The sequence below is a fragment of the Callithrix jacchus genome, chromosome 11, assembly GCF_049354715.1.
Source record: "Callithrix jacchus isolate 240 chromosome 11, calJac240_pri, whole genome shotgun sequence".
NCBI classification, from domain to species: domain Eukaryota; kingdom Metazoa; phylum Chordata; class Mammalia; order Primates; family Cebidae; genus Callithrix; species Callithrix jacchus.
Window position 1 is genome coordinate 11,945,388 of NC_133512.1, and position 27,432 is coordinate 11,972,819.

Here is a 27,432-nt window from a genome sequence, read left to right on the forward strand (position 1 = left end):
TTTGTTTGAGACAGGCTCTCACTCTGTTGCCCAGGCTGGAGTCCAGTGACTGGCATGATCTCGGCTCGCTGCAACTTCCGCCTCCCAGGTTCAAGCAATTCTCGTGCCTCAGCCTCCCAAGTAGCTGGGACTACAGGCACATGCCACCATGCCTGGCTAATTTTTGTATTTTTTGTTAGAGATGGAGTTTCACTGTATTGGCCAGGCTTGAACTCCTGGCCTCAAGTGATCCTCCAGTCTCGGCCTCCCAAAGTGCTGGGATTACAGGTGTGAGCCACTGCACCCAGCTGTAACTATTTTTGTTTGCAGATGATATGATAGTTAAACCTGAAAACCCTCAGAGAATCAATGATAAAAATAACTCGAGTAGTGACATGATTTATTAAAAATTCAGGCCATAAAGTTAACATATGATGATCATATCATATATGCCTTCATAGACACAGACATTAAACAGAGGACAAAAAGGTAGAGAAAACCCTATTTATGATAGCAAGAGAAAGATTAAACACTTGAATTGAATTTATGAAGAAATATGCAAAACCTACATAAGATTTTAAAACACCCTTGAAAGATACAAACTAGAACATCACCATTTAAAAACAAAAAAATTCTCGACATTATAAAGATGACAGTTCTCCCTAAGCTAATTTATGAACTGAATGCAATCTCAAAGAAATTACCAAAAAGCCATTTTACAGCATCAGACAAGTCAATACTGAAGTTTATATGGAAAAGCAGAGATTGCAGAGTAGCCAGGAAAACAATGAAAAAGAAAAACTGTGAGGCTAGCCTTATTAGACATTAAAACACACTCTGAAGCTGCTGTAATTAAATATTGGCATAGGAATAGGTAAGTAGATAAGTGGAATATTATAGAAAGCTCAGAAATAGACCCAAGTACTGTACATATGGAAATTTAGATAGAAGCCATATCTCAAATCACTGAGGTAGGTATTTTAATAAATGGTGCTGAGAAAACTAGGTAGCCACTTGGAAAAATGATAAAATCACATTCATACTTCACACCATTAACAAGAAGAAACTCCAAATGGATTAAGAATCTATACGTAAAAAAATAAAACTATACAAGAAGAAAGGGGAAAAAGATCATGGGTGCATTCCTATTACACTTTTGAGTAGGAAAAGGTTTTTAAAACTGTGGCTTAAAATCTAGAGGCATTGAAAGATTGATAAATTTAACAAAAAATTAAATTTTAAAATTTTGCATAACAAAAGCACTATAAAAAATCAAAAGACAACATACAAAATGGAAGAAAATATTCAATTTGCAATATATCATGTGGGTGCAGCCAAACGATATATTGTGGGGGTGCTTTGGGAGTTTCAAGAGGGAGGATCACTTAAGGCCAGGGATCCAAGATCAGCACAGGCAGCATAGTATGACCCCCTTCTCTATAAAAAAAAAAAAAAAAGAATTAAAAATTATCTGGGCATGGTGACATATGCCTGTAGTCCCACCTACTGAGGAGGCCAAGGCAGGAGGATCACTTGAGTCCAGGAATTCGAGGCTGCAGTAAGTTACAATCACATCACTGCACTCCAGCCTGGGTGACAAAGTAAGACTCTGTCTCCAAAAACAGAAATAAATATATCATGTAAATTTATATCCCTAATTTATAAAGAAATCTTGTCAGTTGAAGGACAAAGAACCAAAAATTCAATACAAAGTTGGAAAAAGACAAGAACTGACAATTCGCAATATAAAGGCCGTGAAAAATATAAAAAACAAGTTTAAACTCATTCACTATAGAAAAATACAACTGACATAATACTTCACACAGGCAAAAATGTTAAAGTATGACAATACATTCTGCTGGTGGGGCTGTAGGGAAATAAACCTCATTGCTGGTGGATTTTCAAATTTATGCAACTCTTCTGAAAGGGAATTCAGCCATGTCTAACAAACCTAATAGGTATTTTTTGACACAGCCATCCTACTTCTGGGAATCTACTCTGAATACACAACTTTAAGCAATATAAAAATATACATCCTTGAGCATTGTTTTTTTTTTTTTTTTTTTTTTTGAGACGGAGTTTCGCTCTTGTTACCCAGGCTGGAGTGCAATGGCGCAATCTCGGCTCACCGTAACCTCCGCCCCCTGGGTTCAGGCAATTCTCCTGCCTCAGCCTCCTGAGTAGCTGGGATTACAGGCACGCGCCACTGTGCCCAGCTAATGTTTTGTAATTTTTAGTAGAGACGGGGTTTCACCATGTTGACCAGGACGGTCTCGATCTTTTGACCTCGTGATCCACCCGCCTCGGCCTCCCAAAGTGCTGGGATTACAGGCTTGAGCCACCGTGCCCGGCCGAGCATTGTTTTTAATGCATAGAATTGGAAATGACCTAAATTCCCATTTTATAGGAAACAGGGGAAGAACAGAGAAAAGGAAATAGAGATGGAAAATAAACCTCTGAAAAAAACAAGTTTTATGGTTTTTATTTTGGAACCAAATATATGGTATATATAAATTAAAACAAAAATCTAAATTAAAAATATATTTAAAAGTCAAACTCTAAAAACAAAAAAAATTAAACAAATGAGGCTAATTCAGAATAAAGTTAGGACCAGGTGCAGTGACTAATGCCTGTAATTCCAACACTTCAGGAAGCCAAAGCAAGTGGATTGCTTGAGCTCGGGAGTTGAAGACCAGCCTGGGAAACACGGCGAAATCCTGTCTCTACTAAAAATACAAAAACTAGCCTGGTGTGGTGGCACACACCTACAGTCCCAGCTACTCAGAAGGCTGAGGTGGGAAGGTTACTGGAACCTGAGAGGCAGAGGTTGCAGTGAGCCGAGATCATGCCACTGCACTCCTGCCTGGGTCACAGAGTAAGACCCTGTCTCAAAAAAAAAAAAAAGATAGTGGTATGAACACTTGGAGGAAGATTATCGTGACTTTATTTTTTTTCCTTTTTCTTTACTTTTTTCCCAGGCTGGAGTGCAGTAGTGCAATCTCAGCTCACTGCCACCTCCGCCTCCCAGTTTCAAGTGATTCTTGTACCTCAGCCTCCCAAGTAGCTGGGATTACAGGCAAGCGCCACCACGCCCAGATAATGTTTGTATTTTTAGCAGAGACAGGGTTTCACCACGTTGGCCAGGATGGTCTCGAACTCCTGACCTCAAGTGATCTTCCTGACTCAGCCTCCCAAAGTACTGGGATTAGAGGTGACAGGAGCCACTGTGCCCGGTCATAATTATCATCACCTTAAAGCACTGTATTTTAACTATACATCTTATTACAAAAATACATGCAAAGAAGTTATAAATTGAATTCAGTACGTTTCTGTTTGTAGTAATATTATTTTTATGTCATTATAATAGTTTGTATATTTAATGTGTATTAAGATAAAAGACAATAAATAATTATGTAAGTGTTGCTGGGAAAAAATATTTTCACAACAAGAAAATGAGATTCAAATACAAAATCAAAGAATAAAAACCTAGTAGTCTTTATTTTGAATTAAAAGTATTGGTAATAAATAGAATTAACTTATTTTTCTCTCCCAAAGAAATAAATATTTCCAGGCCAGGCATGATGGCTCGGCCTGTAATCCCAGCACTTTAGGAGGTAGAGGCAGGAGGATTGCTTGAGCCCAGGAGTTGGAGGTTATAGTGAGCTATGGCCACACCACTGCGCTCTAGTTCAGACAACAGAATAAGACCCTGTCTCAAACAAACAAACAAATAATTTCCTAGCCCTGTTTACTAGATAGTCCTATAAATAATGACAACCAATTAGCAATGAACACCCCTAGTGCTTGGATTGTGGTCTTTAATACCATTCTCCAAGAGAAACCAGGACTCTTTGAAGAAATTATTGTCTCCAGATAGGGGATGGGAAGTATGAAAAATGAACCTGAAGTATCTTGTTATATCTGAAAGCAGGAAGCTATCAAAGACGACTGGAGTCACATTAAAAGAATGCAGACACAAACTGGACCTGGCCAAATATGAGGCAAATTTGAGCATCAAAATAAATAATGACTATCTTGAATCAAAATTCATTAAATCTATATGAAAACCTGGAATCCATAGTGGTAACTAAGGAAAACAAATTCCCTGATTCTTGTTTGTAGTTGTTAGAACACCCACAGTGTTCTGAATATGGGTCAGTGAGGGAAAACAAACACGCATTCACATGCATTATCTGTATATACTATATTTCAGGCTAACCAAAGAGCTGATGAGGGAAAATTCTTCCGAATAGAAAAATTCCAACGAATAAATGAAAAGGAAATGACAGATTTATTTTATTTTTTGTTTATTTTTTTGAGACAGAGTCTCACTCTTCAGCCAGGTGCCAGGCTGGAGTGCGGTGGCACAATCTCAGCTCACTGCAACCTCCATCTCCCAGCTTCAAGCAACTCTCCTGCCTCAGCCTCCCAAGTAGCTGGGACTACAGGCGCACCCTACCACGCCCAGCTAATTTTTGTATTTTAGTAGAGACGGGGTTTCACTGTGTGTGTTGGCCAGGATGGTCTCAGTCTCGATCTCTTGACCTTGTGATCTGCCCACCTCGGCCTCCCAGAGTGCTGGGATTACAGGCGTGAGCCACCGCGCCCGGCCTTATTTTATTTTTTAAGCAGTCTCACTCTGTTGGCCAGGCTGGAGTGCAGTGGCACCATTTGGCTCACTCCAACCTCTACCACCAGAGTTCAAGTGAATCTCCTGCTTCAGCCTCCTGACTAGTTGGGATTACAGGCTCGGACCACCACACCTGGCTATTTTTTGTATTTATAGTAGAGACGGAGTTTCAGCACATTGGCCAGGCTGATCTTGAACTCCTGGCCTCAAGTGATGAGCGTGCCTTGGCCTCCCAAACTGCTGGGATTACAGGTGTGAGCCACTGCACCAAGCCCAAGAATGACAGATTTAGAAGATCGCCTGGAACAAGACAGGCAGTTGGGCATATAGGTTTGAGCTTCAGAGAGCAATCTAGCCTGAAGGTACATATTCAGAAGTCATTAGGCTACAACGAATGAGGGAAGCCTAGGGAATTTGTGGGAATTCAGGAGGGGACTGACAAGAACCAAGTGTGCAACTGTCCATATTGTCAACATGAAGGGCTAGGCAGGGGAAGAATAACTAATGCAAGTGGCTAAGCTGAATTAGGCAGAGATGTATGAGGAAGAAACGCGGAAGGATAGGTTAGTGCTGCAGAACTTAAGCGGGACAGCTTCAGGAAAGCAGGAAAGAAGGGAGCCGTGGGGAGAAGGGGCTGCGGAAGGGGGTCACCATGGCAGATGCAATGGAGAGGCCCAGCAGAGTGACGCTTGGGAAGCCCACGCTGGCAATAGGGATCTTCAGTTACAGTGGAGGACAGAGGTAGAAGCCAGACTTCAGGACGCTGAGAAACACTGAGGAAACTGCTGGTAAAAGGAAAGAAAAACAAAACAAAACAGGGAGAGTGGCCTGAGAGCTTTGTAGATTACATGAGAATTTCTAGGATTCAAGCCAGTTTATAACTTCGCAGGGTCCTGTGAGGACTGAGTCTGAGAAACTGAGAGAAAAGGACTGAGATTTGTGGTCCAAAAAGTTAAGAAGATTCTGGCTTGATGATATTTAAAAAATAAAAATTACTAAGATACAGCTGCCAAAACAACAATTCCCCAAAATACAGTGGCTTAAACAAAAGAGATCTCTTATAGAAGACCAGTTAACTCTCCCCTACCCCTCATACCTCGATAGTGTTGAGGACAGAAGCGTTTTATTACTTTCTTTTCTTTTTTGAGACAGGATCTCTCTGTTGCCCAGGCTGGAGTGCAGTGGCGTGGTCTCAGCTCTCTGCAACCTCAACCTCCCAGGCTGAAGTGATTCTCTGGCCTCAGCCTCCCAAGTAGCTGGGACTAGAGGCAGGCAGCACCACACCCAGCTAATGTTTGCAATTTTTTTTGTAAAGACGGGGTTTTGCCATATTGCCCAGGCTGGTTTCCAACTCCTGGTCTCAAGTGGTAGGCCCATCTCAGCCTCCCAAAGTGCTGGGATTACAGGTGTGAGCTACTAAGCCTGGCCCCGCTTGTTTTTTATATTCTCGCCTTATTGTGTTCTAGGTTTGGGGCCAGCCAACTACAGCCTGTGGAGAAAATTCAGCCGCTGACTGTTTTGGCAAATAAAGTCTTCCTAGAACACAGCCACGTTCCATATTGCCTGTGGTTGCTTTCCCCTGCAGCAGCAGAGTTAGCAGCTGTGACAGAGCCTGGGTGTCCCATAAAGCTGAAAATATTTACCATCTGGCCCTTTACAGAAGAAATATGCCATTCCCTGTTCTAGGGTGTTGCCCTGTTCCACAAAGGCAAAAAGGCCACGCCACCATGTCCACTGGATCCACATTCCAGCCAAAATGGAAGGAAACCTGAGCAGTTGAGGGAACACGCTTGTCTTTTAAGGGAATGCCTTGGAAATTGTACAAGTCATTTCAGTTTGCATGCTTCCAATTCAAACTTAATCCATAACCATACTTTGCTGCGAAGGAGGCTACGTAACATGGTCTATTCTGGGCAGCATGTGTCCAGGCAACATTTGGAGAAGCAAAGGAAAGAGAACAGATATCGGGGTTGATTCCTTGTTTCTACCACAGTATTGAATCGAACAGCCAACTATGAATTACCGGGTAGACAACTACCACACTACGGACACTTAAAGAAGGGGACAAAGTCGAATTTTCCAATGCAAATAACAGGAGATAGCTAAGTTTCCGTCTGTGGCTTAGACAAAAATTAAGACTTAAGTTCGGAAAGACCAAAAATTAAGGATAAGCATTAAATGTACAGATTCATAAAGAAGTTAATACTTTACCACATCTCAATGTCCTGGAACTGAGAGGCACTGGCCTAAACTAGAGTGGTGGATGGGAGGGATGGGCTGATAATGGCCCTAATAGCCAAACACATTGCCAGGCAGTTAGAAGAGCAGGACTGGGACAGGATATATTTGCCACATTCTGGCCTGGCAGATGAGCTGGGTTCACAGCTGAGTATTTAAAACCAAAGGGAGCCGGGCGCCGTGGCTCACACCTGTAATCCTAGCACTTTGGGAGGCCAAGGTGGGCGGATCACCTGAGGTCAGGAGTTCGAGACCAGCCCAGCCAATATGGTTAAACCCCATCTCTACTAAAACAACAGATTAGCCGGGCATAGTGGTGGGTGCCTGTAATCCCAGCTACTCAGGAGACAGAGGCAGGAGAATCACTTGAACCCAGGAAGCAAAAGCGGCAGTGAGCCGAGATCGCACCACTGCACTCCAGCCTGGGCAATAGAGCGACACTCCATCTTGATAAATAAATATATAAATAATCGAAGGGAAGAGCAGAGTTGGGGGGATGCCAGGAGCATCTGCCCTAGCAAAGGCAGTGCTCTCACTAAAGCCAAAGGGAAGCTGGAATTAAGGGTTTGAGGTGCAAGACACTGCAGGGAGTCAGCTAATGCTGACTTCTTACTAGACATTACCCTCAGCGCTAGTGTATGAACAGTGTTTTTTGCTACCCAGAATCCATTTCCCTTGCTCTTAATACTGCTCCAGTTTCTCTGGAGAGAACTCCCTCACCCCGCCTAGCGCACATGCTTTGTGTGGAGCATCAGACCTACTCCCTCCAAATCAAGTCATGCTTTCCTCTGGGACAGGGATTAACCCAGAGGTAATTATGTAGCCTAATCAGCATGAAGGTGTATTAGTCTGTTCTCTGGCACTGCTGTAAAAAAATACCTGAGACTGGGTAATTCGTAAAAAACAGAGGTTCAACTGGCTCATAGTTCCACAGGCTGTACAGGAAGCATCATGCTGGTGTTATGGGATCTTTGGGGTTTTGATTTCCTGGCCAGAAACCTCTGTGACCAGTGGCACCTTTGCTTGAGTTCTTGTCAAAGTTCTTGTCCCGCATCCAGGAAGAATGAGGTATGCTGATAAGTGAAGGGTAAGCAAGATGAAGATGAGCTTTATTAACTGTTAGAACATCTCAGAGGAGACCAGCAAGGGATAGCTCCTCTCTGTAGGCAGGTCATCCTGTGGAGTGTTCAGCTCTCAGCTGAGAGGGGGCCCTGGAGAGGGTCACTCCTCTCTGCAGCTAGTAGTCCTGACATCTCTGCAGGTCCCTGAAGCTCTCAACAGAGAGAGTATCTCCTCTCTGCAGCTGGTCGTCCTGTCCCGTCATCTCTCTCTGTACTCTCCACCCTCTGCCCTCCTCTGGCTGAGCCCAGGGCTTTTATGGACTTCAGAGGGGAGGAAGTGCATGCCAATTGGTCCATGGGTGGCCATGCAGGGGTGGAAGAGGCACCAAGTCCCCACTCCAGTCTGCAGGTCTCTCAGCCGGCCCCCCAGCCTTTAGGCTCTTCCTGACCTGAAGCGGGGGGCCTTGCCAGGGATCTGCCCCCTTCCACCCAGGAATCTATCTGTCTGCCTCCCACTGCCATTCATGGCCCTGCAGCTTAGCTCCAACCCCTCTCTGAGATCAGATTAGGCCCCAAGAGAGGAGAGAGGTCAGGCAGCAGAAGCAGACACCCCAGCCTGCAGGGAGGTAGGGGGCTCTTCCTGGGCCCCCAAGGGCACAGGGTGCAGAGATGCCTGGGTCCTGCACCTGGGAGGGAGGCCAATACTGCACCCCAGGAGTTCCTGCCCCACCAACTGGGAAGGGGTGGGGCTCCCGTTTCTCCCAGCTTCTGCCTGCTCTGTGGAGTGGGAGGTCCAGGTCTTCAGCTGTGGTTGGGAGGCTGCATCTGCACCCAGGAGGGCAGAGCCTACCTGCTCCCAGTCCCCACCAAGAGCACAGGGAGGCTTGGATCCACAGCTGAGGTTTGGGCGGCTGTCACACTGCCCAGGAGGACGTGGCTCCTGCCTGCTCCCTAGAGCTGGAGGCCTGGGTCTGCAGCCACATTTGGGCAGTTGCAGCAGGAGCAAGGCAGCTCCCACCACAACTCAGAAGGAGCAGGGCTCCCACCAGCTCCATGGAGTGTGCAGCCCCTGCTGTAGCTGGCATGATGGCTGTAGTCGCTGCCACTGGAATCTGCTTGGCCTCTGGGAAGGCCTCAGAAAACTTACAATCATGGCGGAAGGGGAAACAGACTCATGTGGCTAAGTCAGGAGCAAGAGAGGTGCAGGGGAAGTGACACACACTTTTAAATGACCAGATCTCACGACAAGCACCAAGAGGGAAATCTGCCTTCATGATCCAGTTGCCTCCTACCAGGCCCCACCTCCAATGCTGGGGATTATAATTGACATAAGTTTGGGCGGGGACGCAGATCCAAACCATAACAGAAAGGGATGCGAGAAAGCACTTTACGGGGCTCCAAGAGGGGCTTTAGCAGGCACTCTTTGCCACTGAACTTGAACTTAGGAAGATATGGGGGAAAAAAATGCCTGCTGTGCACATCTTGCTAGAGAGATTGTGTCCAAGGATTGACCCAACAAGGAGTAGTTGACAGATGTACACAGAGAAACCAGGTTCTGGGACATTACTAGCAGGACTGAGACTATGGTTCTCATTATTTGCAGGACTGTGACTGGAGCCAATGCTCCCTTAGAATTTCATTAGCATCACAAATCAATTTATTGTCTTTTTGTTTAAGCCATGGTAGAGTGAGTTTCCTCCCACTTTTTTGTTTTTCTTGAAACATTCTTACTCTGTTGCACAGGCTGGAGTACAGCGGTATGATCTCAGCTCACTGCAACCTCCACCTCCTGGATTCAAGAGATTCTCCTGCTGAGCACCATGGCTCAGCACCCTGGGGCTGAGGAAAAAGATTGCTTGAGCCCAAAAGTTCAAGACCAACCATCTGTAATTCCAGCTACTTTAGCCTCCCAAGTAGCTGGAATTACAGATGCCCACCACCATGCCCAGCTAATTTTGTATTTTTTTTTTTGAGACGGAGTTTCGCTCTTGTTACCCAGGCTGGAGTGCAATGGCACAATCTTGGCTCACCGCAACCTCTGCCTTCTGGGTTCAAGCAATTCTCCTGTCTCAGCTTTCCGAGTAGCTGGGACTACAGGCACGCACCACCATGCCCAGCTAATTTTTGTATTTTTAGTAGAGATGGCGTTTTACCATGTTGACCAGGATGGTCTCGATCTCTTGACCTCGTGATCCACCCGCCTCGGCCTCCCAAAGTGCTGGGATTATAGGCATGAGCCACCACGCCCGGCCAATTTTTGCATTTTTTAGTAGAGACAGGGTTTCACCATATTGACCAGGCTTGTCTCGAACTCCTGACCTTGTGATCTGCCCACCTCAGCCTCCCAAAGTTCTGGGAGTTCTCTACCACTTTAAGTTGGAAAGCATCTAATACTACTAGACCCTTTGAGTTCATTGTGTCATTTAATTTCACAACATTTGTAGTGTCGTAGGTATTATTCCCATTTTATACAAATGAGGAAACTGGAACTTAGAAAAATTTAGTAACTTGCACAATACACACAGCTCCTTGAACCAATTTTCAAACTCATATCTAGTTCTGAAAGCTCAAAACAATATCATAGAGGCCCCCTTGCTCATTTAGTTTGCACATAGATGATCAGTTAACCACAAAAGTCAAAATAAAGAATTACTTAAAATTTCTTACACAGGCCTGGCTCGGTGGCTCATGCCTGTAATCCAAGCACTTTGGGAGGCCAAGGTGGGTGGATTGCCTGAGCTCAGGAATGCAAGCCAGCCTGGATAACGTGGTGAAACCCCATCTCTACTAAAATACAAAAGAAAAAAAAAATAGCTGGGTGTGGCAGCGTGTGCCTGTAGACCTAACTATTCAGGAGGCTGAGGCAGGAGAATTGCTTGAACCTGGGAGGCGGAAGTTACAGTGAGCTGAGACCATGTCACTGCATTCCAGCCTGGATGACAGAGCGAGAATACGCTTCAAAAAAAAAAAAAAATTATACACAGGGCTGAGCACCATGGTTCATCCCAGCACCCTGAGGCTGAGGCAAAAAGATTGGTTGAGCCCAAAAGTTCAAGACCAACCTGGGCAACATAGTGAGACGAGATCCTGTCTCTATTTTTTAAATTAAAATAAAATTTTTTTAATGATACACACATACCTCACATAACTTAAACTAAAACACATAAATATATATTTGATTGCCAATTTTTTCTATAGATTCGAACCATTTATTTGAATGTGTCACTGATGACTAAAGGTTGGTTTTGTGTGTGTGTGTGTCTGTGTGTGTGTGTCTGTGTGTGAATATGTGTGTGACAGGTTCTCCCTCTGTCACCCAGGCTGGAGTGGAGTGGCGTGATCACAGCTCACTGCAGCCTCTCGACCTCCCAGGCTCAAGCTATCCTCCTGAGAGGGGAGACCCCCTCCCCTCCTCTCACTTCCTGGCTTCCACCTCCTCCTCTCTTCCGGATGGGAAGGAGAGTGAAAAAAAAGAAATAAAATACTGAAGAGCTGGGAAAATAACTCTCTTTTTGGATCCCAGCATGTCTGCTATCTGTAAACCTTGAAAGAGTTACAAATAAATGTATCCCTACCAGCTGGAGCCCAGCACTGGGTCACGCCCCCACGTCTGCAAGGCCAAGGCTCCCTCCTGGAAACACCTCTGCCAACTAATAATTTACTGTCTTTGTCTGGTCTCTGTAAACCCCCTCCCCTGCCTGTTCCTGCTCACACTGCATATGAACTAACAAATCAGTGAAGCTAAAAGATTGAAGGTCGGACGTCCAGCCAATGGACAATGACATAGTTTCACCTCAGTTTCCCCTTTAGCATTGTAAGCCTATAAAAGGGAAAAGAAGCTGTTTCTCGGGGAGCTCGGTAAATGAGGCTGTAGCCCCCCGCAGCTCACAGCCAAATAAAAAGCCACTTCCTTGCTCAGTTCTGTGTTTGAGAGGTTTGTGTCTCACCTTTCCTGCTTCATTCCCACCTTAGCCTCCCAAATAGGTGGGACTACAAACATGCACCACCACACGTGGCTAATTTTTGTATTTTTTGTAGAGACGAGATCTTGCTATGTTACCCAAGCTGGTCTTGAACTCCTGGACTCAAGCAATCTACCTGCCTGGGACTCCCAAAGTGCTGGGATTATAGGCTTGATCCATGGCACCTGCCCTAGAGTTTCATATCATCATGGCATGACCTACACCAGGCATCATCAAAGATTTCTAGTCTTTATTTCTTTAAAGGAGAACTTTAAAATACTTTCAGAGTACTCTGAGTACAGAACCCTACATTTTTTTCTTCCAGCATTTTACAGTTGCTTGCCCACTTCTAATCCAACAGCAATTTTTTCAATCACCCTCTTCTATCAAGTCTTTCCAAAGCGTTCAACTTAATTTGTTTAAGAACAACTTCTTTTTAAATTAATTCATGGGCTTATATGTTTACTTAAATTGTGTAATTACAATAAAAAATATAACTGGCATTGGCATACACAGGCTGCATTGGTTTGTAGGGCCACCCAACAGAGTTCCACAAGCCAGGTGGCTTAGAGCAACACAAACGTATTGCCTCCGTTCTGGAGACTGGAAGTCTGAAATCAGGGTGTCAGCAGGGCTGTGCGTCCTCTGCAACCTGTAGGGGAAGGCTCTTTCCCTGATTCTCCTTGGCTGCAGGTTGTTTACTGGCAGCCGTTAGCACTTCTTGGCTTCTAGATGCATCAGTCCAATTCTCGTCTTCGTATGGTCATTTTCTCTGTGTGAGGGCCTGTGATGGTTAATACTGTCCATTTGATTGGATCGAAGGATGCCGAGTATTGTTCCCGGGTATGTCTGTGAGGGTGTTGCCAAAGGAGATTAACATTTGAGCCAGTAGACTGGGAAAGGGAGACCCTCCCTCAGTCTGGGTGGGCACATTCTAATCAGCTGTCAGTGCAGCCAGAATGAAAGCAGGCAGAGGAACATGGAAAGACTAGACTGACTTAGCCTCCCAGCCTCATCTTTCTCCTGTGCTGGCTACTTCCTGCCCTGGAACGTTGAACGGTCTCCAGCTTTGGGACTCCAACTGGCTTCCTTGCTCCTCAGCTTGCAAACGGCCTGTTGTGGGACCCTGTGATCATGTGAGTCAATACTACTTAACAATTTTACTTTTTCTTCTCATAAGGAAGAATATTTTACTTTTTCTTCTCATAAGGACACCAGTCACAGTAGACAGGACTCCCCTAATTACCTCATTTTAACTTGATTACCTCTGTAAAGACCCTGTCTCCACAGTCGCATTCTGAGGAACAAAGGTTAGGACTTCAATGTATCTTTTCTGGGGGGACACAATTCCACTCAGGGTAGTCTCTTCACTACCCTGATTCTTGATAAGTCTATCGCCCAGGTAGTGGGGGGGAAAAAGTGGGTGTGCCATCCTAAAGCTGTGTGTAATTGGCATGGGTTAGCACATTTTGCAGAAGAAAAATAAAATACTGGTCAATAAAAAAGAAAACCCACTGCAGATTACCGAGGAAGCCAATGGGGTGGAGAGGTAAATGATAAAACAGATAGTCGAATCATTTTTCTATTAAACATTTTAAATAACATTTTAGATCACTGCTTCCTTTTTCAAAAATGAGGCAGGTTTTCCTGGGAATTCTCTTCTGAGGAAGGAAACCTTTTTTTTTTTTTGTTTTGTTTTTTTTTTTTGAGACAGAGTTTTGCTCTTGTTGCCCAGGCCAGAGTGCAATGGAGCAATATCAACTAACCACAACCTCCACCTCCCAGGTTCAAGCAATTCTTCTGTCTCAGCCTCCCGAGTAGCTGGGATTACAGGCATTTGCCACCACGCCTGGCTAAGTTTGTATTTTCAATAGAGAGATGGGGTTTCTCCATGTTGGTCAGACTGGTCTTGAACTCTTGACCTCAGCTGATCCCCTGCCTCAACCTCCCAAAGTGCTGGGATTACGGGCTTGAGCCAATTTGCCCCTGGCCATTCCTTCAAATCTTAAAGGGAATCCAGATGCATCCTTGTCAAGGGTATATGGGTTTCTTTTCTGCTATAATGGAAAATATGGAATGCTTCCCCCACTGTGTGTTCCCCACATTCAAAATTTTGGAAAACCATATTTTTCTGATGTTTTCAAACCTCTGTCACCTGTATCTATACAAAGGTTCACATTTACACATATTCTCCTTTTTCTTCTAGATAATTATTTCTACCTGTACTTGCAGAACCTTACTCAGTGACCCCCTTCCCTGGTGGCATCTCAGAGGGTTTCATAAATAGAGTAATGCATGCTGGATACTGCACTCTCCTGCTTCTGCCTGAGATGCTTTCAAAACAACATCTTGGTTGGGTGTGGTGGCTCACACCTGTAATCTCAGCACTTTGGGAGGCCAAAGCAGAGGATCTCTTGAGTGCACAAGTTCAAGACTAGTGCAGGCAATATAGCAAGGCCTCGTCTCTACAAAAAAAAAAAAACTTTAAAAATTAGCTGGGCATGGTGGCACACACCTATAATCCCAGCTACTCAGTAGGCTCCACCAGGAGCCAGAGGCTGCAGTGAGCTTTGATGAGCCACTGCACTCCAGGCTGGGTGACAGAGTGAGATCCCGTCTCAGAAAAAAAAAAAGGTTGAAGGGAGCTGCCTTGCCCCTTGTGCCATGTAGGACGCAGTGAGCCCTCACCAGACACTGTACCTCCTGACACCCCGATCTTAGACTTCCCAGCCCCTAGAACTAAGAGCCATAAATTTCTGCTGTTTATAAATTACCCAGTCCAAGATCTTTTATTATAGTAGCCTGTATTGGACTATTGTTATAGTAGCCTGAACTGGACTATGGCAATACAGGATGTTATTTTTTGGACTGTAGCATTCATAAACTCCTTGGAGATGACCATGCTGGACCTCTCTCCAGCAATTCTCCTGGGCGGATATACTGTGACTTCTTCCTCACCTCTACATATCTGGCATTCACTGACAGCTTCCTGCCCTTCCAGGCAGCCTTACTGGACCAGATCCAAGGGAACTGTCTCCTGCACAATCCATATCTTATCCATGGGAAACACAAATGCATCCTGGGACCCCTCTGCATGTGTGGGCTGACAGCCACACTGCCTGCCTTTTTCAGGTGGGAGGTAAATGACAGACCAGAGAGTCTCCATGTGCACCAACATCCCTGACAAGCTCCCCAAATGACTGGAAGCCTGCAGGCATGAAGTGAAGGAAATGGGCTGCCTGAAGCTTCCCTCAGTGGGGAGGAGGTAAACTCAGACTCACAGCACAGCCAAAGCTCTATCAGAGATTTCTTTTTTCTTTTCCTTCTTTTTTTTGAGACAGAGTCTTTCTTGCTCTTGTCGCCCAGGCTGGAGTCAAATGGCATGATCTCAGCTCACTGTAACCTCTGCCTCCTGGGTTCAAGCCATTCTCCTGCCTCAGCCTCCTGAGTAGCTGGGATTACAGGCAGGTGCCACCATGCCCAGCTAAATTACTTTTTGTATTTTTAGTAGAGATGAGTTTTCACCATGTTGGCCAGACTGGTCTTGAACTCCTGACCTCAGGTTATCTGCCCACCTCAGCCTCCCAAACTGCTGGGATTACAGGTATGAGCCACCATGCCCTGCCCTTTTTTCTTTTTTTGAGACAGAGTCTCACTCTGTCGCCCAGGCTGGAGTGAAGTGGGGAGATCTTAGCTCACTGCAACCTCTGCCATTCTGGTTCAAGTGATTCTCCTGCATCAGCGCTTGAGTAGCTGGGACTACAGATATGCCCCACGGTGCCCAGCTAGTTTTTGTATTTCTAGTAGAGACGTGGTTTCACCATGTTGCCAAGGCTGGTCTCAAACTCCTGACCTCAAGTGTTCCACCTGCCTCAGCCTCCCAAAGTGCTGGGAGTACAGGCATGAGCCACCGCACCTGGCCTCCATCAGGGATTTCTTCACCCAACCCTCCTTCCACTCTTTAATTCCTTCTTTTGATTTATTTATTTGATTTTTTAACTTTCATTTATTTATTTATTTTGAGACAGAGTCTCACTCTGTTGCCCAGGCTGGAGTGTATTGGTGCAATCTTGTCTCACTGCAACCTCTGTCTCCCGGGTTCAAGTGATTCTCATGCCTCAGCCTCCCTCCTGGATTAGCTGGGACTACAGGTACATGCCACCATACCTGGCTGTTTTTTGTATTTTTAGTAGAGACGGGGTCTTGCTATATTGCTCAGGCTGGCCTCAAGCAACCTGCCCGCCTAGGCCTCCCAAAGTGCTGGAATTACAGGTGATTCCCATCTGATTCCTTCTTATATCCTTGGAGATCTGTTCCTAGAATTTGACATTCGTGTATCTTGTCGTCCAAATCAAAATCTATACTTTCATATTTTGTTACACATGGGGAAAAAGAGCTGAGGGAACGACAAGAGAATGGAGCTGGATCCTTAATACACTTCCTGACTATTAATCTGTTTGGGTAGGGTTTCTGTCACCTGTGGCCTCCAGCAGTCTTACTGCCCCCCAACCTCCCACAGAGTTCTTCAGGTTGAAGAGGGTCGCCACTTTGTAGAACAGGAAGCTCTTACTCAAAAAGTAGAAACTGAATACAAAACCAGACTTTAGAAGGATAAGTAAATTAATGCATTCATAAGACATCATTACAAAAAAGTGAGGGGGTTAGAGGTCTTCAACTCTGCTCTCAAGGGCATAGAGGGCCCCTCTCACAGGCTTTCCCAAAGCTCCTCTGGATGCACTGGTCTGACTCAGCAAGTGAACATCTGTGGTTTTGCCCAGCCAGCATCCCTTCTGGCAGCAGCAGTCAGCATGTCCTTTTGGGGAATCACACTTTCCTCTTGTGGTTTATTTCAAGTGACTACACATTCAGACCCCAGAGTTTGGCTTATGTCCTAGGCCTTGACAGTGGAAATATGGTACCTCTCTAGTGGCAGTTATTTTTCTGAGAAAGGACATATCATGGGCCAAGGGGCAGCAGCAGGGAGAGGAGGATAGAAGAGACAGATAATAAACAATAAGCTAAATAAACAAATTCAGTCAGGAGCTAAACAAATAAGTCAGGAGCAGGGCAGGTGGCAATTCTGAATGGAGTGGTCAGGGTAGTTCTCAATGAGGCAGCATTTGAGCAAAGATCAGTAAGCATGAGAAGCAGTCATGCATTCCAAACAGAGGCAAGCCCATGCAAAGACCCTGCAGCAAAGCCCTGTCTGCCTTGCGCAAGAAATAGCACGGAGGGGACAGGTGCAGTGGCTCACGCCTGTATTCCCAACACTTTGGGAGGCCAAGGTGGGTGGATCACCTGAGGTCAGAAGTTTGAGAGCAGTCTGGCCAACCTGGTGAAACCCTGTCTCTACTAAAAATACGAGAAAATTAGCTGGGCATGGTGGTGCATGCCTGTAATCCCAGCTACTCGGGAGGTTGAGGCAGGAGAATCACTTGAACCCCAGAGGTGGAGGTTGCAGCGAGCCAAGGTCGTGCCACTGCACTCCACCATGGGCAGTAGAGCGAGACTCCGTCTCCAAAGAAAAAAGAAATAGCACAGAGGCCAGAGTGACTGGAGCAGAGTGAGGCAGTGGGGAGGCAGTAGCAGATGAGGCTGCAGAGGTAACAGAGGGGCAATCGTGAAGGGCTTTGGCTTTTACTCTGAGTTTGGGAAACCCCTGGGAAGGTTTCGAGCAGAAGAGGAATTGGATTTGGCTTTCTTTAGGGTCACTATGGCTGCTGTATAGGGACAGACTGCAGGGAGATCGGGGAAGAGACCACTGTCGTGACCAAGGTGGGAGATGATGGAGGCAGAGGTAAGAAGTGGTCGGGCTCTGAGTATGCTAGGGAGGTCCAACCAACAGAATTTTTGGGCCCTGGAGGTGAAATGTGAGAGAAAGCTGAGTGCCGGGTAACAGCAAGGTTTCTGTCCTTAACACCTGGTTTCTGTCCTTAACGCCATTGAGATGGTGATGCTATGGGGAAGACATCAAGGGCACAGATTGGGATGTGTTGAGATTGAAATTTATTGTAGAGATCCAAGAGGAGGTATTACCTAGGCAGCTGGATAGGGAAGTATGGAGTTCAGGAGACAGGCCCCGCCTGGAGATGAATTCAAAGCCAAACCTTTCTCTCTTGGCACCCAACAAAACCTCACTTAAGCAGGCTTGTCAGGTCACGGAATAAAGTACAAGAACGTTTTTGGAGGGCGAAATGCCGGTCAGCCCTACCAGTCAGAACGCTGCTTTTAAGATCAAAGAGATCTCTGTTCTTCAGCCTAACCCACCTCTCTACCTAGTTTCTCCCCCAGCCCTGCTAGGCTAGAAGCTCCCTGGCTTTTACCACGTCAGGATCCCCAACAAGCCCATTCCCAGGTGGATAAGAGCCCAGGCAGTTCCCTAGGACACCGTTCACTTCCTAGCTACCCAAGAGCAGGACACCGGCCTCCTGGATATTCACTCCGCTCTCAGAATTACACGAAGAACTCAAGGAAGCCTCGGCGCCGGTTCAGTCGGGCCGGGGCCACTAATACCAAAGGGACCCAGTGGGTTCTACGTGGTGAGTGGGGGCCGGGTAAGAGGGATGCGACACCCCCACGCTGGGGCCAGGCACACCGTGAGGGGCTCGGCCACTTCTTACGCCCTCCGATCGGCGAGCACCTACCACCCACCCTCGCCACCAAGCTGGGTGCAGAGAACAGGGCAGGCGCACGGGCAGTTCTCACGGCCCCAGGCGCCAGGCCCAGGGCGCAGAGGCCGGCTTCTCACGCGCGACCGCGCGAGGCCGGGCCCCTCCCTCCCCTTCCCGTCCTCACTCTTCCCCTCCACCTCCCGTCCCCTCCCGGTCCCCGCCACCCAGCCGGGCAGCCAATCGGAGCTGGGATCCCGCCCCGGTCCGCAAAGCCGGCGGCGCCCGAAGGCTGCACGGAGAGCGGTACACGGGTCAGGTGAGGCGCGCGCGAGGAACGGGGGTCGCACGCGGGGGAGCGGGGGTCGAGCGCGGCTTCCATAGAGCGCTCGGCCTGAGCTCGAAGCCCCAGGCCCGCGGGAGGCCCGGGCCCGCTACTGCGAGAGCCGGGACGCAGCCTGGGCGCCGCCTGCCCCGCCCCGCCCGGCCCCGCCCGGGCCCGGCGCGAGGACGCGGTCAGAGGCCCCGCGGCCCGGATCCCGACGAGGGGTTTTCTCAAATACACAAAAGACGGTCTAAAAAATTAAGTCTCCGTGTCTGTTGAGATTGCCCGTGGCTTCGGTTTTTATGTAGACCCGGGCGAGCAGGCTCGGCGTCCGGCGTGCCGCGTAGTCCGGCGGCTCCGGGAGCTCGAGCGGCTGGGCCCGGGCGTCGCCACCGCGGAGCCGCGAGCTCGGCCGGGACCTGCCCGGGACGCCCTGAGGTCCGCTCCGCGGGGACGAACCTGGCGCGGCGCAGGCACTTGGCCTCTCCTATCTCCGCTTTCGTCTTTGGAAACTGGAAACTTATCAATTCATTTACATTGATTGATTACATGGTTTGAGGATTACATGACAGTGTTCTGTAAAGTGCACTCTACATATGAAGTACTCAGAAACAGGGCTAATAATTAGGTTAGGGTATTAACCCGAACCCTAACCCCAACCCTCACAGCTACTTAAATGATAAAAAGGATTTGCAGCATCAGAGTTACAGTTTTGGATACTAATTTTTTTCACTTAACGCTCGTTAAATGATAGGAGTTTTCCATCCTGTTATACCGCTGTGCGATCTAATCTTGGTGCCTCAGTTTTCTCACCTGTAAAAGTGGGGATAATCATAATGCTTACTTGGTTAAATGGCCCTGAAGAATAAATGACTTACCGAGCATAAATAGCTTACAGTAGGGTTTTCAGCATGGGAAGGATTCAGTAAATGGTAGCAGTCATAATCACCACCTACAAAGCAAGCAACACTGCTGAAGATTTTCCATCATTAATGTAGGTCCTATAATACGATTTCCAAGAAGTTATTTAAATTATGGAAATAAAGGTATTGGTATATTGCTAATTATTTCCCAAAAGATTGTATTGATAAATATGCTCATCCTTCCCTTAACGTTATGCATTCCATAAATCACAAACTTAAGTCAAATATTAGACAGTATCATAAGGCAGATTGTGTAGCCAGAGAGCTAAAATTTACGAAAGGCGCCCTAATTATACTTGAACTTTTAGGAATAATTCTCAGTGTGTTTTCCCACATTTCATATGTGATCTTTACTTTTTTATTCTCTGTACCCGCTGCCTACCCAGTTAGCATCTGAGTAGAGTCAAAGATCTGCCACTTTGGGCCACATTTATTAATTTTCATCTCTGTTCTCATTGTATTTACTCTTTGATCTACACTGCTTACTACTCCCAGTCATTTTTTACAGAACTGAAAATCTGGTAAAATACTCAGACTTGCATGGGCTTCTGCGTAGAGGTGACACTCCACCAGTGCCGTGGGCTGGCAGGGAATCACAGTGTAGGAGCCACGGCAGCATTTTTATTCCTGATTCTCCTTGGCGTATCCAGGACTCTGATTACATGATCGCATATATGTATCAGTGGTAACAGATTGGGGCATTTGTTTTTTTGTCATAAATCATATAAGATTTAGAAATAAGTTGATAGCCATATATTTTGGCATTTGAAAAAGACATTTCATTACTCAGCTTCAAATTAAGCTTTAATCAAATAGTAAAACTTTTCATTAATGGACAGTATATACATTTTTGTTTATTTTTTTAAAATACTGAATATAGTGCCTTTGGACAGGGGAGCTTAGTTCCTGACAATGTTCTCTTGAGTCTTTTTTTTTTTTTTTTGAGGCAGAGTCTTGCTCTGTCACCCAAACTGGAGTGCAGTGGTGTGATCTTGGCTCACTGTAACCTCCGCCTCCCTGGTTCAAGCAATTCTCCCACCTCAGCCTCCTGAGTAGCTGGGATTACAGGTCCACGCCACCGTGCCTGGATAATTTTTGTATTTTTTTAGTAGAGATGTGGTTTCACTATGTTGGCCAATCTGGTCTCAAACTCCTGACCTTGTGATCTACCCACCTCGGCCTCCCAAAGGAGTCCTATTTTGTTGGCACAGAGTCTCCTATGTGGTTCAGACTGGAGCACAGCAACACCATCTTGGCTCACTGCAACCTCTGTCTCCTGGGTTCAAGTGATTCTCATTCCTCAGCTTCCTGAGTAGTTGGGGTTATAGGCAAGCACCACCATACCCAGCTAGTTTATATATTTATTTTATTTTATATATATATTTGTATATATTATATATTAATTTTATATACATAGTTATATATATTATATATTTTACATATATATTTTTTAGGAGGCTTTTCTGGAAATGCAAGAAAAAGAAATAACCTTTAATATGTTCTAGATATATATATATTCAATATATATATAAAATAAATATATAATATATATAAATATATATATATAATAAAATAAATATATAAATTAGCTGGGTATGGTGGTGCTTGCCTGTAACCCCAGCTACTCAGAAAGCCGAGGAATCAGAATGAGAAAAATATATATATATAATATTATATATATAAAATATAATTATATGTATTATATATAATTATATAATATTATTTATATATATATATATATATATATATATATTTTTTTTTTTTTTTTTTTTTTTCTGGAGACAGAGTCTTGCTCTTGTTGCCCAGGCTGGAGTGCAGTGACACAATCTTGACTCACTCCAACAACCGCCTCCCAGGTTCAAGTGATTCTTCTGCTTCAGCTTCCCTAGTAGCTGGGATTATAGGCCTGTGGCACCACGCCCGGCTAACTTTTCTATTTCTAGTAGAGACGGGGTCTCACCATGTTGGCCAGGCTGGTCTCAAACTCCTGACCTCAAGAAATCCACCCACCTCAACCACCCAAAGTGCTGGGATTACAGGCATGAGCCACTTCACCCAGCCTCTCTTGAGTCTTTGAGCTATGAGCAAATAGCTACATTCTACGGGCTGCTAGGTCTGCCTTGGTCAGAAACCAAGGTTGAACTCTCAAGAACAGTGATATATATACACACCCATGTTTCAAAAGTACAGTGTCCCAAATTGTTCCACAAAGGAATTAAGGTCATTTGCAACAAAATCACATAGAATAGTAACAAATAAATAGAAGATAAATATGACCAGGAATTGAGATGAGAGAAAGTATAAGTACAAGAAATTAGTCCAAGGGAAAAAAGAATAAAGTGCCATACAATAGAATTTTCCGTGACTATGAAAATATGCTATATTTAATTAATTTACATTTCAATAGCCATTCTGTCTAGCTGCTCCCTTATAGGTCAGTGCAGGCCTCTATTTTTGTAGTTGAATCTCAAATTTGTTTCTAGAAAGGTAAACTTGGTCAGTTACATGGTTCTTGTCATTTGAAAGTAAAACATACATAGCAACTTCATTCATTCATTCATTCATTGATCCCCCAAATGTTAATGGCCTTGAAGGAAGCGGAGCCTTTCCTGAATCTCAACTATAGAGAAAAGTTTCTTACACTTCATTATCAGAGCACCTTGATATGTTATTGCCCTGTGTTTAATTAAGAGAACTTGAACTTAATTAACTTCAAGTTAATCTGAGAACTTGAAGTACCCCTAGGAGGGATGCAGTCAGTGAATATGGCATAATTTGTAATGGTTTTTAGAGTTTTGAATAATTATGTTAACTAACCTTTATAGAAAAGTTTAAAGTATATAGGTAAGCAAAAAGAAAGTAAGTCACTAAAAGTTCCACCACTCAGATATAATTACTGTTAATATTTTGATGTATGTATTTCCAGACTTGTGTCTCTTTTTAGGTGCTACAGGATCTCTTTAGTTTTTTTTTTTTTCTGTCCACCCTATTTCAGTTCATGTGTGCTGTCTGTTGTGCTAAAACAAATATTTGCTGATGACTCAGTAAATCGTTGGATATCTTATATAACTCGCACTTGCACATATGATTTTTTTCTTCTAACTTAGCTGTTTCTCTTTTACAAATTCAGAAAACCTCAGACTTTAAAAAGGCCTTGAAGTTCCTCACCTGAAATCTGAGAACTTGAAGTACCTTAAAAAAATCTAAGGGAAAACAAAAGAGTGAAAGAACCTGATATAGTCAGTGTAGAGAATACAATTTTTTATGTAATTCATATTGAGGATGCAGATAACACATCGTGAAATCTTGCTTGTAAAAAATCTTGGTCTGCTGAAAAAAGATGTTCTCTCTAGAGACCTTTGAAAGCATAATTATTGAACTATTAAAATGCTAGACACAAAAGTTAGGCCCACACATATTTTGGCTATGTGGAAGGTTTGTATTCCTTCCCCTGCCCACCCCCGCACTTGTGAGTCGTGCCTGTGTAGGCAGTACCTGTAGCACTCCGCTGGGCAGAACTCATCTTTCAGCAATAAGGGAGCAGTTATGACCTGAACCTTCTGGGGGCGGTCAATGCCCAAGAACTCCAGAAAAGTCCTGCCTTCAACCCAATTTTGAAATTGAGTTGCACATTGTTCTACAAATATTTGAGTTAATAAGCAGCTCTTTTCAAACATGATTATGCCCTTCTAAGTTTAAATACGGTAGGCTTTAGTGAAAGTAATTGACCTCGTCTCATTTCTCTCGTTATATTAAGATCACTTTCAGTAAAAGGTAGAAGCTTTTGAAGTGGTCAGGAGGAAGAAAATGTGAGACATAGAGCAGATGGGGGTGGGTGGAAAGGTGGGGTGAGGAAGAGGCTGGTTTCTCCTTGGCAGAGTGCCGGGGAAAAGCCTTGTCCGTACAGCACTTTTGTCCCTGGGGCCTTGATGACTGCAACTTGAGCCTCAACCTAGTTTGCTTGCAGAGCCAGAAGAGAAGCTAAAAACCTTCAGTTAACCAAGCCAGATACCAAGAAAGTTAAACTGAAAGAGAACCTCCCCGCAAAAAAGAAGTAAAGTGGGTTAAAGTGATAGCATGTTAGCACAGAAAAAGAACATAAGGGTCATCTAAGTTCATCTGCCCCCTCTCCTATGTCAAGGTGCAGACACTAAGGCACAAGGGACCCCATGCCCTACTCTTGATCACACAACTAGTGGGTGCCAAGCTAGGTCTAGAACTCTGGGGTCACAGGCTGGCTCTTCATCACTTAGAAAGACAGCTCATCTCTGTGCACCTGAATCCATTGTGTTTTGGGGTCAAAGCAAATAAAGGCTCAAACTCCAAGACTGTTGTGCAGACCAGCTGCAATAGATAATAGGGGGGAGGAGAAACCTGCTTTCAATTGCTTTAAGCAAGTTGCTTCTACAAAGGTGTTGACTTTTTTCTTTCCACTTCCTGTGAGCCACTGCAGCCTGAGCTGTTATTTGTCATTACGCAATAATTCAGGAACTAACTCAAGATTCTTCTTTTAAAATTATTTGTTCATTTAGAGACAGAGCCTTGCTCTGTGACCCAAGCTGGAGTGCAGTGGTGTGATCTCAGCTTACTGCAACCTCTGCCCACCCCCCACCACGCACCCCCCCCAACCCAGTGATTCTCATGTCTCAGCCTCCCGAACAGCTGGTATTACAGGGTCGTGCCACCACCCCTTGCTAATTTTTGTAATTTTAGTAGAGACAGGGTTTCACCATGTTGCCCAGGCTGATCTTGAACTCCTGGCCTCAAGTGATCTGCCCCCCTCGGCCTCCCAAAGACAGGAGCCTCCTCACCCAGCCTATTTATTTATTTTTAAAGTGGCTGCTCCTAGAAAGGAATACCATGTTTCTGGATGGGAAGGCTTCTTAATTCAGCCTAATTTAATATATAAATTTGATGCATTCGTAGTCACAGTCACAGTCCCACTGGAATTTTTTAACTTGATAAGATGTTCTAAAATTAATATGGAGGTCTAGGCAAGTAAGAATATATAGTAATACTGAACAAGATTAATGAGAGAACTTGAATTGCCAGGTATTGAAACACGGTAAAGCCGTATAATGTAAACAGTATGTAATAAGCATGGTAATCGAGGTCTGTGGCACAGCAGAAAAAGTGAAAAAGAACAACTGTATTCATAAAAATGTAAGTGCGGAGTCACTGGGGGAAAAGATGAAACGGTCAATAAATAATGTAGAAACAACTCAATTATTTGGCGAAATGTAAAGTTGGAGCCTTATCTCATGCCATATACCAAAATACTATTTAGATTTGATTTAAAATATATATAGATAAAGAAAGAAAAGTTAAGGCCAGGCACCGTGGCTCACACCTGTAATTCCAGAACTTTGGGAGGCCAAGGCAACTGGATCACCTTAGGTCAGGGGTTCAAGACCAGCCTGGCCAACATGGCAATACCCCGTTTCTACTAAAAATATAAAAATTAGTTGGGCATGGTGGTATGTGCCTGTAATCCCAGCTACTCAGGAGGCTGAGCCGGGAGAATGGCTTGAACCCGGGAGGCAGAGGTTGCAGTGAGCCGAGACTGTACCACTGCACTCCAGCCTGGGTGACAAGAGTGAAACTCCATTTCAAAAGAAAAAAAGAAAAGTTAAAAATCTAAAAGGAAATAAAAATATATCTATTTAATATAAGTCTTTTGGGAAAATCTTTCTCAACATTATACTAAAAGTTAGAAAACAGAATGTTTTTGTGTTTGACCGTTTCAATACTAAACCTTTGAAATTTAAATAAAAAAAGGAAAACTAAACAAATCAAAACCTTTTTGTTATAGAAATAGGTCTTAGATATTTTCAGATATATTAAAGTACAGAATAAAGTTCCTCCTGCATTCTGTTCAGAGTTTAACTGGTCCTGGCCAGACGATGGGGAGGAAAGGAGAGGGAGCTGTGTGACGGGCAGGCGCAGAGCTGGAAGGTGGAGACAGATCTTGCCTGGCCTATGGCTGCTGCCTCTCCTGACAGTGCGTCTTATAATAAGGGGGAGTTGAAAGCAGAAGGGGAAATAGCACAGAAAGGATACATCTGCCCTTTGCAGTTTTGTGACCATGGCAGGTCCTGCCAGTCACTCAAAGCTCTGTAAGCAACTAGCTAGGGTACCCCATCTGAATGTGCTTTTAAAACAGCAATGTGGTCAGGTGCAGTGACTCATGCCTGCAATCGCAGATCTTTGGGAGGCTGAGGCAGGAGGATCCCCCGAGCCCAGGAGTTCGAGGTTGCAGTGAGCTGTGATCACATGTGCCACTGCATTCCAGTCTGGGTAAAGAGCGAATTCCTGTTCCTGAAAAGTAAACAAACAGCAATGCAATTGATTGTAGGTGGCACTCCCCTGATGCCCAGTGTGGTTCTGGGTGGCTGCTTTCTCAGGCATATGCACCTCTCCACATCCTTTTGTTTGTCGGCTTTCTTTTGTTTTGCTTTCCCCAGATTACGTAGGGAAACAATAAAGATTATGTGTAATGTTTTGTAGACCACGTCTATAGGAAAGCTTTCCTCTAAGTTCTCATTAGAAAGGGAAAGCACGCAGTAGTGAAATTTCTACAAGGTCCAAGGATTCAGGGCAGTTCCTTCTGAATGTAGTTTGGGGCTGGAGACAGAAATAGGAAGCAGTAGAATTGCCCGGTCAGATTGGAATTTTAACAGCTATGGCTACACTGCCTTCCACAGAGACGCTGCCCACCTGCAGCCCCCCCCCCAGTAATGTCAGAGTGTATTCCTGACCACACTTTAGCAGCACACTCTAGCAAACGTTTTGATCTGTCAGTCGGATAGGCCTTCTTGCAGTCATCCTAATTTACATTCTGTGATCATGACTGAGAGTTATCTGAATTTCCTTTCTGGGAACCAGAGAGCAAGTTACAGCAGGAGCAGATCTTAGAGATGAAGTCCAGCCATTTAGCCTACAGCTGAGGAACCCGTCTGACCATCGTAGTTGCTTGGGTAGTTCAGGACTGACAGGACTGGACACCAGGTCTCCTGTTTATCATTGAAGCTCTCTGGGTGAATGTAAGACAGGACCTGTCAAGGCCTCGGGCACGGCCTGGGGTTTGAGTCTAGAACGAGAAAGTCTGGACGTTGCAGGGCAGTGCTGCAGCGCCTTGGCTCTGAGGCAGGGTATTTACCCTCCCTGAACTCCAGCTACTTTGTCTGTTAAATGGAATTAATTCTAGCTTTTTTTTTTTTTGCCAGGGTTCTGAGGATTAGGGTTAATGTGTATGCACTAGATGAGAACAGATCCATCCTCACATTTGTGTGTTCTGTTATTTGACTCTTATGTGCAAGCTCCAAGGGAGGCCTGAATGAAAGTTCTTAAAAACGGAAGTAAAGCATAGTAGGGTGTTGGGGAGTGCATCTCTGTGGGGCCTCCAGGTAGCCAGGGGAGGGTGAGCAGACCATGCTTGCTGGGGACCTTCTGGCTCCTGTGTCTTCACACACCCTCCACTTAGTGCAGGGGCTCCCACCCGACACACCACCTACGGGTCAGCTCTCAGTGACTACGGGTCAAATCTCCTTTTGAGATTTTTTAAAATATGAGACAGAGTCTCTCATCTGGGTACAAAATTGTTTAAAAAAAAAGAGAGAGATAGAGAGAGATAGGGTCTCTGTCACTCTGTGAGTGGCATGATCATAGCTCACTGCAGCCTCAAATTCCTGGGCTCAAGCAATCCT

At 45.0% G+C, this 27,432-nt stretch overlaps 2 protein-coding genes across 7 annotated transcripts in view; one reads left to right on the forward strand and one right to left on the reverse strand.

The window, feature by feature from the left end:
* Positions 1-27,432, reverse strand: part of COA1 (cytochrome c oxidase assembly factor 1) — a 199,628-nt gene that overhangs the window by 129,116 nt on the left and 43,080 nt on the right. For 2 of the 3 annotated variants that reach the window (XM_078342306.1, XM_078342311.1), the window contains exon 4: positions 19,682-19,755. The exons of the other annotated variant lie outside the window; for it this stretch is intronic. The gene's annotated coding sequence lies outside the window, so the exon portion shown is untranslated. The remainder of the gene's footprint in view (positions 1-19,681; positions 19,756-27,432) is intronic. 3 annotated transcript variants of the gene reach the window in all.
* Positions 18,260-27,432, forward strand: part of BLVRA (biliverdin reductase A) — a 45,920-nt gene continuing 36,747 nt past the window's right edge. For 3 of the 4 annotated variants that reach the window (XM_078342288.1, XM_009002101.5, XM_002751362.7), the window contains exon 1: positions 18,730-18,797. The gene's annotated coding sequence lies outside the window, so the exon portion shown is untranslated. Of the gene's footprint in view, positions 18,410-18,729; positions 18,798-27,432 lie in introns of those variants that run through there. The other variant, XM_035253279.3, reaches the window with a different exon arrangement.